Source organism: Orbicella franksi, chromosome 8 (assembly GCF_964199315.1).
Source record: "Orbicella franksi chromosome 8, jaOrbFran1.1, whole genome shotgun sequence".
Taxonomy (NCBI): Eukaryota; Metazoa; Cnidaria; class Anthozoa; order Scleractinia; family Merulinidae; genus Orbicella; species Orbicella franksi.
This window is the reverse complement of record NC_138152.1, coordinates 27,240,277-27,256,765: the sequence shown is the minus strand read 5'-3', so window position 1 is coordinate 27,256,765 and position 16,489 is coordinate 27,240,277. Positions and strand designations below refer to the sequence as shown.

Here is a 16,489-nt window from a genome sequence, read left to right as displayed (position 1 = left end):
TATCAAAACTCTACAAGTGCTCCATACTCGATTCGCGTGGAGGTCTTTAAGAAATAGGGAATAAATATTTTCCGTGGAAGTTTGGGAAAACGAAAAATGACCCGCGAGATTTCAGCAGAGTGAAATTTCAACACCCTTCTTTCAGAATTGAACCTAGAACTTTTTTTGAATGTCAAATGCCCTGGCTCAAGAATACCGTTTTACCGAAGGCTTTGTATCCCTTTTGTATTGCAGGAAATTAACGACAACTTCACTGATGGCATCGGGCTGAGCGATCGAGGAAGCATTTTGTCAGCTAGCATTAAAATCTATCCTTTGTTGTTGCCTTTAAACTGTAAGTTGGTAAATTAAAACACTTTTGAGGGGCAAATGTGTCTCACTGTTTCCTCAGTTCGAAAACCTCCTTGCTCTTGAAACAAACCAACTGTTAAGACGTGTAAACTCTTCAACAGCGATGAAAAAGCTACTGAATCGGGCGTTACGTCGATAAAAATTGCTCTATCTACTCTTGGGCCGGAGTGTTTTTCTAGAAATTCAAGGGTGTTGAATACTCCAACTTGACTTCGTTTAATATTGGCTGCGTTGACTTTTACCCATCTAAAGTTGATTACTTCAGATTTTCCTGGGAAAATATCTTTGTGTGACAGCTGGCTTGCTTGTTTTTTGATGATGCACTCATCTAAAAGTTTCGTCGTAAAACAACAATATGGTCACATGGTAGCTCGCTTGTGAACGATGTAAAGCCAGTAGGGAGATAAAAAATGATGACGTTTTAAGTTTGAGAAGAAGCAAGACAACCTTTGCCAAAAATAGGGCGACTCCAGCTATTCCAAAGTTTTTCTCTCTTATTAAGCCACGGTGACGTGTGTTTTTAGAAAGCTTGTCTTTAAGTCTCGCCGCTCTCTGAAACTTAACACATGCTCTAGAAGAAATTCAATTAAGAGGCTGTCTCTGTAAAAACCGACCACTGATTTTACTTCGAAAATTCGATTTTTCTTGTAAGCTGGGATTTCAAAGCCCTTACCTAGTCAATCATTAAATGAATTTTATTTGACTAAAAATTCTAATTGAAGTTTTCTAGGATTGATTGAAGTTCGCTCCGCTCGACACAAGTTGCTTGCCTGCCGAAACTGGAAAATAGCACATATTGCCGGCGCTCTAAAAAAGCATAATATTCGCTCAAAAGTCCCAATTTTTTTTTTCAACTACAGATATATCATAGCAGTTTGTTTAATCATGTTGCAATTATAATTCAATATTGTCCCTTCAACGGTTAAAACAAGATTTTCTACCCGTTAAATCGAGTTTTGAACCAAACGCGAAAATAGCTCTATTTTTAGCTCTACTTTTAAAAATGTGGCACCTGTTTGAAACTGCTGAACTACATGATTAGAAAGTATAAATGTCCTTTAATTTAAAACAATTATAAAATTTGTCTGCTTACTAGGTTTTGAAAACTAACGACCGCTTAAAGTTCAGGAAATTTTGACAATATTCCAGCGAGTAACTGACACACTCGCCTTCGTAAAGTGCTCCGATAAATTCACGTAAATCTCTTACCTGGCTTCAAGATGAAAGTTTTGGTCCTTTGTAGCGATCCTTGAAACCTGTAGGTAGCATTAAACTGCCAGCTCTTCCTTCCAGCTGTAGGTTTGTATATAAAGTACATTTGTACGTTCCTCATCTGTGTCGAGCGTGACGTTCACTTATTATATCGCTAGCTCCGTGAGCGGAATCAAATCCTGCGCTGTTATTGGCTACCCGAGCGGGCAAGATGTATGGGTTATTGACCAAGTGTGAGGTCAAGATGGCTGGATATTGGCCAAGTTCTTTTTTTGCGTGTTTATGGACCGAGACGGAGTCGAGGTCCAAAAACACGCAAAAAAAGAACGAGGCCAACATCCGGCCATCTTGACCGAACAAGCTTGGTCAATAAAGGATTTATTATATGGCTTTCGGGGAAATTTTTCTTGCGGGACACGGCGGGTAGTCCCGAGAGGGCAAGATAGCTCCATCTTGCCCGCTCGGGTAGCCAATCACAGCGCAGGATTTGATTCATCTTGCCCGCTCACGGAGCTAGCCATATAATAAGGAGCTATCTTGCCCGCTCGGGACTACCCGCCGTTTCCTGGAAAAAAAAAATTTTCCCGAAAGCCATATAATAAATCCTTTATTGACCAAGCTTGTTCGGTCAAGATGGCTGGATATTGGCCTCGTTCTTTTTTTGCAAGTTTATGGACCTCGACTCAGTCTCGGTCCATAAACACGCAAAAAAAGAACTTGGCCAATATCCAGCCATCTTGACCTCACGCTTGGTCAATAACCCATACATACTTCGATGTTCTTTGTATTACTGACTACTGTTTTCCTCGAAGGCGGTTTAACAGGAGCCCATAACCATGGGCTCCTACCACACGACGAACTCGCCTCAAAATGACACTATAAAAAGCTAAAACGCTTGTACACTTTCACTGCTACCAGGAGCCATAATCGGGGACGGAGACCGTAAGTCTTGGGATCCGCGCGCACCTATGATATGGGACAATTTTTCTATTTTTAGAACAAATTGCGCCATCCTGACGTCATTTATACGCGCGGATCCACGCACATATGTCGGGGGCTCTCGCGTGGATGTTGTCAAGTTGCGTGATCAAATGGTGAGAGTGGCGAGATTGTCTTGCAGATTTTTCACAGCGATGGCAGGGAATAACGCAGGGAATTAGATCCAGGGCTCTTATATGTAGCTTTATGCTCTAAACAAATGGAAAAGGTGAGTTTTTCAGGGTCGAAAACAAGACTTCAATTTCGCGATGTAAATGAATAATAATATGTGCTCGCGTTAGTTGAACGCGTAAGCTCTTGCGTTTGTTCTGTAAAGAAAAGTTATGAAAGAAAACTCTTTACTCTGGTATCGAGTTAATTTGAGAGTTTCCCAAACAATGCTTAATCATAACCAAACCCTGTTTTTGATAGTTTCGTATTGCTCCTGTTTGTTTGGCGAGTTTGCAAAAGTTTTTTAAGGGAAAGTCTGACGCGTACATAAGTAGCTCATTTGCATAGTGCAGCGCGTGCACCTTCAAATCCGAGTCGGTGTTTTCAATTGTCAACAAATCTTGACAAAGATTTCTTTCGTTGTCTTTTGCGCTGAGATGCTGCAACAATTTTCACCAACGCCAAAAGGCTACTAACATCATGTGTATTTCTTTAACATAGTGAAATTTTACACTGCGAAAATAAAATAAACAAGGAGTTTTGATAACTCAACCAACAAAATCGAAATCTTTATTCGAGTACCGTTGCTATTCGAGTTGATTAAAGAAAGCTGATTATTTCTGCTGTATTCACATATTTTCAGCTAAGCTTTTAATATGTTCTCAAACATTTATCAACCTTAAACATATTTAAAAACTAGAGATGTTATATGAGTTCGATGTACGTTTTCACACGAAAGTGGGGAAGTCCAATTTGTCATGTTTTACTGATTGTACAAAACACGCATCGGCGGGCGCTCTTATTCATCGACAACTGACAATTTATTGGATTTTTACACAAACAAAACTGAGCAGCATCTACAGACATAAACTTTATTGTCACTTATTGGGCCTTGATAAAGTATCAAGCGTTGCTTACAATTTAGGCAAAACTCAAACTTGCAATTACTTTGTTTTACTTACTTTTACTTACTTTATTTTACCTTTCGGTCGAGAGAGACTGGCGAAATCCTCGCAAGCGTGTGGCAAGAGGAGGGAAACTTTGAAGTCCTGAAACGGTGCTATATCCAAATATATCCAACTGGTTTTTTGTTGTGTTATGGAAAAGCTGTTAATCTTCGTTCAACATATGTCAGAATATGTGAAACTTAGAGTGGAGTAATGTGGAGCTCTTGCAAAAGAAGCAGAACACAACTTGGTCAGCGATATAAAGCGGGACATAACTAAATTCGGCACTGTCTTACTTGAATCAAACTGGAGTAGCTTACGACGAAAATACTAAAGCAAAACTCCAATGGACATGAACGTATTGATTTGTGGGCCAAAAGCATCAAACATTTCGGAAATTTCGGACGCCATTTCCTCGCGCTGTATCCGCAAAAATCCACGCAGCATGTACGCGCGTGTGCCGCACATGATGGCGCAATTTGTTCTAAAAATAGAAAAATTGTCCCATATCATGGGGACAGCCCCAATACTAGAAATGGCACGCGCTTACCGTCTCCGTCCCCGATTATGGCTCCTGCTGCTACTAATCTCGATCATGAAGACGAAGAATATTAAGATGCCAATTGAATTTATGTGTCCAACAAGGGCGATCAAGATCGCTGATATTCTGGGTTCTATGTGCCGGAGGTGGCGTCTCAATCAAGGCCCCAAGCTGTGTCATACAGGGGCACTTGTTGCTTGTTCCTTACGCGGGCGTCGCTTTTTCCTCCTCGTAATTACGCTGTCTTCAACTTTTAAAGCTCACTTGCATTTGTTGACGAGACACAATAAAAATTAGCCGCTAAACAACAACTAAGCTTTTCTCCACAACCTCAAAACTCGTTGCTTAACTGCTTTCTTTGTAGTTGATTTATGACCCGAGTCCTAAACACATGCAACTAATATCAGGAGTGTTCGTGAGTTTTATTGAGCAACACAATACTGAAGCACATCAAGCGATGTCTTCTCCTCTAATAGAAAACTGCATTTCAGCTTGTGGTGTAACAAATATGATGCTTTTTAGTCGTAGATTCAATATGAGAATTAACACAGCCCCGGGCGCTATGTTAGTCCTCCACTCTTTTCGTTAAAAATAAATTGACGGCGTGAGTTCTATCCACTTTACAATTTGACCGATTAGCGTGCATACAGTTTTAGATGTATCAATACTAAAAATAACGGTTTCCATTGCTTTAAATTTAATCAAGTCCTGCCCAGTGGTAAATAATCATGAGAAATACATGTACCCCTAGCAGTTGTATTGTCTTTTGCAACGGAACGAAAATTTTCAAACTGTGCTATTTCCTTCATGTATGGCGCTTTTTATTGTCTACACTCTTTGAAGTAACCAATAAACAATACCTGTCATTGGATAGTGTATGTCGTCTTTTCTCTGTTCTAATCTCGTGGCCTGATTAATCAAGACAAAAATTCATGCAACGATATATTTATAGAATTCGACGTCTTAATTGACGTTCTTCCGGAGCATGTGTTAAGTTTCAGAGAGCGGCGAGACTTAAAGACAACCTTTCTAAAAACACACGTCGCCGTGGCTTAATAGGAGAGAAAAACTTTGGAATGGTTGGGGTTGCCCTATTTTTGGCAAAGGTTGTCTTGCTTCTTCTCAAACTTAAAACTTCATCATTGTTAATCTCCCTACTGGCTTTGCATCGTTCGCAGGCGAGGTACAATGTGACAATATTGTTGTTTTACGACGAAACTTGCGATGAATGCATCAAAAAAGAAGCAAGCCAGCTGTTCCACCAAGATATTTTCCCACGAAAATCTGAAGTAATCAACTTTAGATGGGTAAAAGTCAACGCAACCAGTATTAATCGCAGTCAAGTTGGAGTATTCGGCACTCTTGAATTTCTAGAAAAACACTCCGCAACGGTAGATGGAGCAATTTTTATCGACGTAACGCCCGATTCAGTAGCTTTTTCATCGCTGTTGAAAAGTTGACATGTCTTAACAGTTGGTTTATTTCACGAGCAAGGAGGTTTCCGAACTGAGGTAACATAGAGAAATATTTGGGAAGGTTTCTTCCCAATCGATTTCTTCCCAAACGATTTCCCAAACGATTTTGGGAAGGTTTCTTCCCAAACGATTTTCCTAAGCGACTCTGTTTCTCCGAACAGCAAAATTGAGGTTTTGAAGATTATTTTCTGTAAGCATGGTGTGCCCGCGAACATACGTCCGATTATACGAAAGCAACAATGAGCCACGAAAAGGGGAAAAAAGAATACAGCTAAAAATATCAACTGGAAAAAAACCTTAAAAGCCATGCGGTCCACTAATATTTGCACAGTTTTCGGAATTCTGCAAAATTACTTCGCCAGGTCAGTCACAGATTTTTATTGAACTAGGTAATTATTTTTTAATTTTCTTACCAAATAATAAGTAGCTTTCAATGGCATTTAATTAAATTCGTTTCATTTCTTTTGTTCCACTTTCCTTTATGCTAGTTTAGAACTACAAACAACCACTATCTAAGTTTATGAAAAAATATAAGTTTACTGCAAGGATCGTGGCACGATAATTTCGTCTCACAACTGCTTCAGATTTCAGACTTGTTCTGACGTTCAGATTGTAGCTTTTCTTTTATCTCAGTAAAAGAATTCAAAGATGTAGAGGCCTAGAAATGAAACTCAACTAAAATAAATTGGTAATAAGGAGCAGACAAACTGACTTTTCACACAAGTGTAGAACGAATTCACGTGAGAAAGTAAGATGTGCCAATTATAATTTTCTTACTGCATTTGATCTGGTCAGGTATTAGAAATAAAAAGCGAAGTAGAAAACCTTAGGCAAACAGTTGAAAGTCCGTTTCACCTTCTTTTGATCCAGTTTTGGTTTTATTACTTTGTAAGGAACATCCTGGCGATTCTACGAGAGTGGTATTTCCATCAATTTTTCGCTACGTGAACTCAGCCTGGGGAATTATAAAGAAATATGGATGGGAAGCTATTTCGTTAGTGCTATCTGCTGACTACGAAGGCATCACATTTGTGGAGAGTATGCGAAGCTACGCTTTTCAGGAGCAGTGGCAAATTCTTAAGGTAGTCTGGCTAACGGAAGACCTGATTGGAAATGGCACAAAAACAGAATTAAAAGATGTAGTGGGTAATACAAGAAATGATGTTATTGCTATGCACAGCAGGTTAGGGAAGGATCGGCAGCTTTTTGAGATTGTTCAAGAGCTTGGCCTCAGCAAACAGAAAGCTGTGTGGATTATAACAGAAATTACAAGCCACCAGTTTAAAAACTGTCAGAAACTTACACAGGGACTGCTAAAGATAAGCCTCAAACGTGCAGGAAAACATCACGACTACGTTATTTATGGCAATGCTCTGCATGATGCCGTCTCATTGTTTCAAATCTCCTTTGAAGACAGTTTGAAAGAGTCAACACTTCAATAACTAAATGTAAACGTGCACAATGCCACAATACAAAAAGGCTTGAAAATACGGAAATATAGGAGGAAAACTTCTAGAAAACAAAATGTGAAAATGTCTTAAAGGACATGCTAAAAAAATTGTGTTATCATAGTTTGCCTCGGTTTCAGAATTATTTCAAAATAGAGGGAACGTGTTGGTTGGAAATACGTGCAGGTGCTTTATTACGAAATGTTACAAGCAGTGTTTGAAGTTACGACAGGTATCGGAAATTGCGACAATTCAGTGCTACAATTCACGATATAAGTGTCTAGGACTATCAAACAAAAAAAAAAATTACGAGCAGAAGTTTGATGTCAAGCTTGTCTTTCTAAACAGCAAGTTTTACACGAAAGTCAGGCGTTACGCTTAAAATTTGCTGCATTTTGATGCCATCGTCCTGGAATTGCCTCCAATCCCAAAAGCCAAATTTCAGGTATGACTTATTTTATGGTTAAGATGCAGATCGTTATCTCTTAGCTTAAGTTAGGACTGTAATACCGCGGTTAAGTTATGTTATAGCAAGCAAAATGGTTCTAAAACATATGCACAACAGCTATCTCGCGTACGGAATCTCAGGGAGTAACGACTACAATTTCTTAGTTTGGGAGTCGTTGTTAAGGTATCAGTATACCGTACCCCAAAATTGACCATTTTTCAAAGAAATTGTTTTCCGCTCTTTCAGACAGATCTTTTTATGGTCTTTAATTTTAAAAAACATTCTACAAAAAAATATTAATTCTATGCGAAGTTACAAACGAAAAACGTTTCTTTTCGTTAATTATCTCTAATTGATAGCTGTTAGCGGGTTGTCACGAGAAGTATATGTAAACTTGCAATTGCCGTCTATGAACTAAACGTTTGTGTTCGGTATGGTCGACGTGCTGGTCTAGGTTTCCGGGGGTGGGTGTTCTCCGTTTGTAGATTGTTGATTTAACCTTCGAAGAAACGCAAAAGTTCGTGCCATTTGCAAGCTCGAAGAAAGCACCACGGAGAAAAAGGTCGGGGGAAAAGGTTTCAAAAACAGTCGATCAGAATTGGACTGATGCGTTAGCTGCTAGCGACAAAGGTTGCTTGCACTGGACGAGGAAGACGTTTGACATTTTCTAAGCATTACGTTCTTGGTGCTTTTGCCGTTTGAAGCGGTAAAATTAATAAACCAATTTTAACGTAATCGGTGTCTCGTGGGTTTCCTTCACGTTGTTTACGAGTTTTACATTTTAAAAATCGAAAGGAAGAAACAGGAGCCAAAATTATTCCTTTTTTTATTGTAATGAATACACCTTCGTAATTTACAATTCTTAAGCTTTCAGAAAATATATACTTTACTGGGGTTTGGATGAAACATCCGACCGTAAAGCGGCGTCACCGAATCATGGTCATTTGGGGTATACTGATAGTTTCCCTCAAAGGAACTCAGTCACGGTATTTTGAGTTATTTCGGCCACGTACACAATCAGCTTAAAATTGAAAGAAACCTGAAACTAGTAGTCTACTGAGATAGAAAAACACCAAAGCGATAAAAATCACCTATAAAGAAACAAGGTTGGTTAAGGATGGAGAAGATTAACACAGATTACGAACGACACACTTGAAAGATTTAGCGTAAACTTTTAGAGGCTCCTCCTTTACGCTTTAGTGTAGTGTATGGTGTTTTGAATCGGCTATTGTGTATTGCTACATGAGAATATTACCAACCCTTCAATCTGGCTCTGCTGTTTGCCAGTCGAGGTTTGTTTCATTTTGAATATAATACCGTCAGCATGTTTAATTAGTTACAATGTAAACAATGTTGAAATTCTCTCGTTTATGGCTATCTAGCCCTTCCAGCTACGCGACATCTGTTTTAATAAAGTTGCTAACATTTTACCGCAATTTGCCATCTGGCTTGTAAAAGAAATTGCTCATATTTTGAATCGAAATGTACAAATACCCTGTACTTTTACTGTTGATCTGTGCACAGGGATCCACAGCTCCAGCTGTGAGCGATATTATCTTGTCTATGTCATCTTGCGCAATGGTAAAAGTATAAGACTGTCTGGGAATATTTATGATCGTGTTTAGGGATACAAATACTAAAAAGCACTCCATAAAAATACCTTCTGCTACCTCCACAGTACATTGCTTGTTGTCTGTTCGCTTTTCCAGCTTATTTGAAGCGATTTTGGTGAGTTATCGTTCCCTGGGTTAAGAAATTGTTTCGCTGCAAAGTTGCTTCAAATCAGCAGAAAAAGCAAACAGACAACGTAACTGTCAAACCGACAACTTATTAGCAGCCTGAACTCTAACAGATCTAGAAATCAACCAATCAGGTCTTCTTATTACACTACACGACGGTGGTAGCCATAGAAACACAATTACATTTATAAATGTGAAGTTTTTGGAACAACTTCCCTTTAAAGACGACTTACCAAGCAATGCATGGCCATAGGCTTCTAGCGTTTCTCCTTTTTCAAAGAATGATAAATTTTTGTTATCTCGCGGTCGCAGAAGACCTTACATGGCCTCGCTCGGCGTATTTCACGACGCACGAGAATCAGCGGCTTGAAGGCCACGTCGTTGAGCAGTTTGAGTCACCTAGTTCAATATCGTGCAGTTATTCTTGTCTGAGAAATCCCTGGTGTACTTCCACAAACTTTAACTTGTTATCCGAGAAGAACGGCAGAGGAACGTGCGAACTGAACAGGCACGGAGTCCTCGATGAAAACTCTGAGTTTCGTGAACAAGACGGAGTGACATTTTCTTTGATCCAGTTGTATTAAGAAAGTTCGCACTCCTCTTTCTTTATAAGAATATATCTTCGCAAACTCATTAATAAATCATCAAGTTTAAACAAAGGAAATCATGACCGTGACGGTGTCTGGATATCTGATCTTAATTGAAAAAGACTTCTCCCTAGTTTTCGTTTCGATTGAGAAGATATATCAAACACTCATGACAGTGTTTGACCACACTTCTAAACACCTCGAAGCTCGTCAAAAATACTCCGCTGCGCGTCGAATTTTCAACTCACTTCTCGGTGTTTGCAAATGTAGTCAAACTCGGTCTTTCGTGTTTGATATATTGCTAACAAGAATACCGAGGCTAAAATTTGCGAAATTTTAAGATTATTTTGAGAGAAACCGGAGGCTAAGGCTCTGAAAAGAATATAATTTTGCATGTTAAAAATTTTTTTAAAAAAATTCATAATATAATAACATGTTTTTACTAAAGCGCATAAGATTCTTCCTTTCTCAAAACGGCAAAACTAGCCAAAAAACAACAAACTCGGCACTAGCCTTATGCTCGACGCTAATAACATTTCTGCAAAAAGTTGCGTGTGTCATATGGGGCTTTATTGGCTGCAGCCTGGCTCCAAAATTACTTCAACACCATCAAAATCATGAGAATTTCTTAAAAAAAAAATATCTAAGAACATTCACAAGAAGATTTTAAAGCTAACATCGCCAGAAAAAAATAGTTATATAAGAACTTTGAGCGTGGGCCGGAAAAACCATATTCTTATTTAAAAAAAAAAAGAGTGTAATCCAGACGAGATCGGTGAATTTATGGTTTGCTTCAAGCTCTCTATCATTACTTTTGTCCATTATAATTAGTGGTCGCTACGTGCTTAGGATAAAAAGTTTACTGTGAAGAGCTCAGTTAAATTTGACAGTTATTTCTAAAAGCGTTGCCTATTCGTCAAGAGCTCTGTAAATATGTCATTCTTTGCTTGAAAAAGCTTCGCGTAAAAAGTGTAATAAAAAATTTGATCATTCATTGAGTCATTTCAGTTGCCAACCTCCTCTAGTAAAGAGTATGTTAATCTTTGTTTTTAAAGTGCCTCTCACAAATGCGCGCTTAAGTACTGCGAGAGTTTAAATGTGCGCTTGTTGAAACCCGGGACTTCACCTGCGTAATGTAAAATACGGTTCTGCCCGTATAAACTATAGCTTATTCTAATTCTAGCAGTCCTAAACAAATAAAATACTCCCTCAGTGTACTAATGCTCGACGACATAACCTAAAATACTACCTGAGGAATTATAGCTTCTTACTAATGTGCCAGCACCGTTGTCGATTCTTGATGTTTTAAGCAAGAAAGTGAAAAAGCATACTAATGAATTTTTCTTTTGTATCACTCCATTTTCATCTGCAACGTAACGGCCTGGTAAGTTTGGAGGATTTTTTCACCGATGGCCTTTTCCAGCTTTGTCAAGGTTTTTTACAAGCCGCAAGGGTGCTTCGGTTAAATTGGATTTTGTGTTTCTGGATCAACTGCAGTCCTCCAAGTCTATTTATTAAGTTTAAAGCAATAGAATGATGTCCTTGGCTGTTTCTGGATTTCTGGTTTTATTTGGCATAGATTTTTTTTACCATATTTTCGTTACATTTTCTCCTCTTAAACCCCATTAAGGCTTCGATTAAAAAAAAAAGATATTAAACATTCAAGACAGTGTATTTATCTCGGGAATCGTAAAAAATTTTCCGCTGCGCGTCATATTTTTAACTCTCTTCTCGTTGCTTGGAAATGTGGTAAAACACAGTGTGTAGTGGATTACTGCGTATACGGCTACAGATGTTCTATTGCTTTTGATATTCTCCTCGCCTGCTATTTTGAATTGTAGGGATGTCTCATAACCGGCTGTCATAATGGTGGCGTTTGTGTAGCTGACGAGATGAAACAAACATTTTCATGTTTGTGCCAGGTACCGTGGGCTGGAGCAAAATGTGACATTAAAATCGGTGAGAAATGTAAAAGCTCATACGAAGGCAACAGGGAGATGCTGTCAATGGTATCGACTGGGCTGAATCATTTCCTTTAACGATCTACACGTAGGTTTGGTGACGGATTTCCGCTGACCCAAATGCATGGTCGTCATATCTTCGATGGTACAGTAGTCCATTTTCGAGTTACCCCAAACCTCTCTATCAAAGCGAGACCTGGTTAACAACTTTCATATGAAAATGAGTTTAATTTTGCATGTGAATGAAGTCTCATTTTCGTATGAAAGGATAGACACCAAGGTTCGCTTTGAGAAAGAGCTAAGGCTCAAGGTAATTCGAACCTTGTCGAAGATGGCGGCAGAGGGACAAAGTTCCCGCAACAAACCTTGGAAAAGTACAACAGTGATGCCAATTGCAAATATATCTCAGTGCTAAAGATAACTTGGAGTAAGACATAATTGTCAACAAATGAAACACATTACGTATAAGAACGCTTTGGCTATTTGCCAAAGTATTGAATTAAGTTTTGACAACCATGTAACATCTTTAATTTGTTCCTCTTTCAGATGCCTCCTCGTGTGACGGGGCCCAAATGAAAGTCAACCGGATGTTACAAAACGGAGAATATCTGTTAACAATTGGAAGCTTGTCATTAAAGGTAAGCAAGATTAAAAAATCATTACTTCCTTGTAATAATATCATAACGCTGCGTGCCGCTTATTGTTGTAGCAGCCTAAAGGTCGGAACACACGAGGGGACCAGTCCCTGCAACTAGTCCCCTGAAGAGTTTACACGAAGGGACTGCTCGCAGGACTTCTCTCACGAACAGTTCACACGAGGCGTTCTGAGGAACAAGTCGCAGGGACTTGTTCCCACAAATTCAAACTGGTTTGAATTCGTGGGACTAGTCGCAGGGATCAAACTTTGGTCCCTGCGACTAGATTTTGAAGCAAAAATGGCCAGTTCACACCATTAGTCTTGTCCCCGCGACTTGCTGCAGGCACTAGTCGCAGGGACTATCCCCCTCGTGTGTGCTGACCTTAAAAGTAAAGTAAGCCGTCTGTTGAACTCTACCCTACCCTACCCTACCCTACCCTACCCTACCCTCACCTCCTTCCCTTCCCCTCCCCTCCCTTTTCCCACCTTCCAAACAGCACCACCACAAGCAGCCTTTTTTGAATGTTTAAATAAATTTTAACTTCCTTTCTTATTGCTTATGAGTTTAGATAACATGAGCAAGGAAGCTAAAATTTTTGAAATAACCACCATGTTGACCAACCGAGTTGTAGTTTTATCGAGACGTGAGTAATGGTGTTAAAACATTTAGGACTAAATTGGCCGACTTTCTCTTTGTTGTCTAACGTGACAGAAAACGATAAAATTTTTCTTCCACAAATGCATTTTTGTTTTTAGTAGGTGTAACTGTTGCTAGGTGTTGCCATGGTAACCTATTGTGTCATAAAAGTAGTAACAAAATGTTCACCAATGACTGGGCAGTTTGTTGATACTATAAATGTAGCATCAATCGACAAAGAGTGGTTGAAATGACCTATCAAAGTGCTGGAAACTGTTGCCAGCCACCTTAAAAGCCCGTCACCTCTAATTACACGTACCAAGAGCCTTCAATGTCATCGCTTTAATTCACTTCTTCCGTATTAGGTGTACTGTCACATGACAGATGATGGTAAAGGATGGACTCTGATCGCCCGATTCTCAAATAGTGACATAAGAAGGTGGATGTTTGACTCCGGACGCTTCTGGTGCTTCAAGATTAATGCCCTTGGAAACACAACTAGTCCGTCGATAAACGCTGACATGATCTCTACCGCATTTTGGTTCGTCAGCGGCAGAGAGTTTAAGATCACGCGTAGTGATGACCCCAATCACACTCCTCTGTTACAGACCACAGGTACCTGTTTGGCTGGACAAACATTCCGATCAAAAATCACAAGTTATGGCGACTTTACAGATGGCAAAGTTTGGGCCAGTGACCAGTGCCTGGAAGCTGCACGGTTCAATATGGCGGTCGGTACAAGTCAACAGACGGGTTTCAACAGGCTGAATGCAGTGGAGACATCCAAAGGGCCAACAACATCGGCTTCTGGTGTGACTATGGTGGTGATGGATCAGTGATGATGATTGGTGGAGGAGGAAGTAGTTGCTTAGTTGCTGATCATGGGATTGGAATAACAGAAATGGACGGTGCTTCTTTCGTTGGGTAAGGGGAAACTGAAGATGATTTTGGTTATAATGCTAACTTGACAACCAAGCCATCTCAGGGATACGCATTGAATCTTTGGATCCACTAAAATGCGATTGACCTTAAGCCACATCTTTAAGCTTTTTTAAGAAATCACGGTGACACTATTAGCAAAAAATAAACAAAAAAGTAACTTGGTTTAAAATAAATGAACGCCGCACAGGATCTGATGGGAATTATAATTCAATACCCAGATTAGCTTAATTATAATTTCTGATTACAATCAGTCTTTACATTTAATTCCGAATAAGCTGGTTAACAAAAATCGATATCTTAACCGTGAAGTTATTATGATAAGTTTGTTGTCCTGTGTAATTGGCATTATAACTTGATGTGATCTTGAGAATCACATGTTCTGTAAAAGAACTATATTAATAATAAACTCTTGAAGTCGAAGCGTACAGACATGTATTTCCTTACTCATTTACTTATAACAGAAGTCAAACGATTTAGCAGCTTGAATATGCCGGTGGGCCTTCGACGTGCCGTGGAAAACAAAATTTGTCTCATAAAATAAAGGAGTTCAGTCATGGTATCTCTTTTTTCCCCACAAGACCTTTTACCCCTCGTATTGCAGCGACCACATCTACGGCCTTGCCTTAAAATGACACTACAAAGCTAAAACGCTTGTATACTTTTACTTTTACTTATCTCGATCGCGAAGACGAAGAATATAAAGACGTCAATTGAATGTTTGTGTCCAATAGGAGCGATCAACGCCACTGATATTCTGGGTTCTATGTGCTGTGTGCCGAGAGTTGTCTAAAAGAGTGCTTCTACAAACTTTTCGAGAGGAATCTACATATGATTAAACCGCCTTCTAGGAAAACAATTGTCAGTAATACAAAGAACATCGAAGTATGTATGGGTTATTGACCAAGTGTGAGGTCAAGATGGCTGGATATTGGCCAAGTTCTTTTTTTGCCTGTTTATGGACCGAGACGGAGTCGAGGTCCATAAACTTGCAAAAAAAGAACGAGGCCAATATCAAGCCATCTTAAGCGAACAAGCTTGGTCAATAAAGAATTTATTATATGGCTTTCGGGAAAATTTTTTTTTCCAGGAAACGGCGGGTAGTCCCGAGCGGGCAAGATAGCTCCATCTTGCCCGCTCGGGTAGCCAATCACAGCGCAGGATTTGATTCCGCTCACGGAGCTAGCGATATAATAAGTGACCGTCACGCTCGACACAGATGAGGAACGTATAAATGTACTTTATATACAAACCTACAGCTGGAAGGAAGTGCTGGCAGTTTTAATGCTACCTACAGGTTTCAAGGATCGCTACAAAGGACCAAAATTTTAATCTTGAAGCCAGGTAAGAGATTTACGTGAATTTATCGGAGCACTTTACGAAGGCCAGTGTGTCAGTTACTCGCTGGAATATCGTCAAAATTTCCTGAACTTTAAGCGGTCGTTAGTTTTCAAAACCTAGTGAGCAGACAAATTTTATTATTGTTTTAAATTAAGAGACATTTATACTTTCTAATCATGCAGTTCAGCAGTTTGAAACAGGTGCCACATTTTTAAAACGCGCCTTCAAAGTAGAGCTATTTTCGCGTTTGGTTCAAAACTCGATTTAACGGGTAGAAAATCTTGTTTTAACCGTTGAAGGGACAATGTTGAATTATAATTGTAACGTGACTAAACAAACTGCTATGATATATCTGTAGTTGAAAAAAAAATTGGGACTTTTGAGCGAATATAATTTTTTTTAGAGCGCCGGCAATATGTGCTATTTTTCCAGTTTCGGCAGGCAAACAACTTGTGTCGAGCGGACCTAACTTCAATCGATCCTAGAAAACTTCGATTAGAATTTTTAACCAAATAAAATTCATTTTAGTGATTGACTAGGTAAGGGCTTTGAAATCCCAGCTCACGAGAAAAATCGAATTTTCGAAGTAAAATCAGTGGTCGGTTTTTACAGAGACAGCCTCTTAAGTGTGCGAGCGAGCGTGTGTAGAACGATGTGAAAATAACACCAGTTACGGTTGTTTCCGAGAGAAATGATTGTATGGTATTTACACAGGTGTCGCATCTTCTCGTGTTGCCACAAGTCTCTCTGAGCAAATGTGCCTCTATCACTATCACCAGGATATCATCGAGCGGGTTACCTGCGGAGTTGTGAGCTCTCCGCCACAGGTGCCCCGCAATTTTTACAGGGCGATCTCTCACAGGAACAGCCAATCCCCGCTTTATTAACGGACAACCAGTCAAACACCTCTACGAAAAGTTATTGTTTGAAAACCACCTACGAGATCGCGTGCCAATAGATAGCGTGAGAAATAGACACCCAGAGAACCTATCAGAATCGAGAGTGCTGTTAAGTATATTGTAAATACTATTAATGCTTAAATAGGGAAAAGAGAAAACCAATTAGACTTAAGAGTTT

The 16,489-nt window shown here is 39.4% G+C and overlaps 1 pseudogene across 1 annotated transcript; it reads left to right on the top strand.

Annotated features, from left to right (window-relative positions):
* The first annotated feature begins 12,444 nt into the window (after nt 1–12,444).
* On the top strand, nt 12,445–14,242 carry LOC145494062 (uncharacterized; annotated as a pseudogene). Its single transcript, XR_014050230.1, has 2 exons — nt 12,445–12,496; nt 13,498–14,242. The product of XR_014050230.1 is annotated as an uncharacterized LOC145494062 (transcript).
* The last annotated feature ends 2,247 nt before the right edge of the window (nt 14,243–16,489 follow it).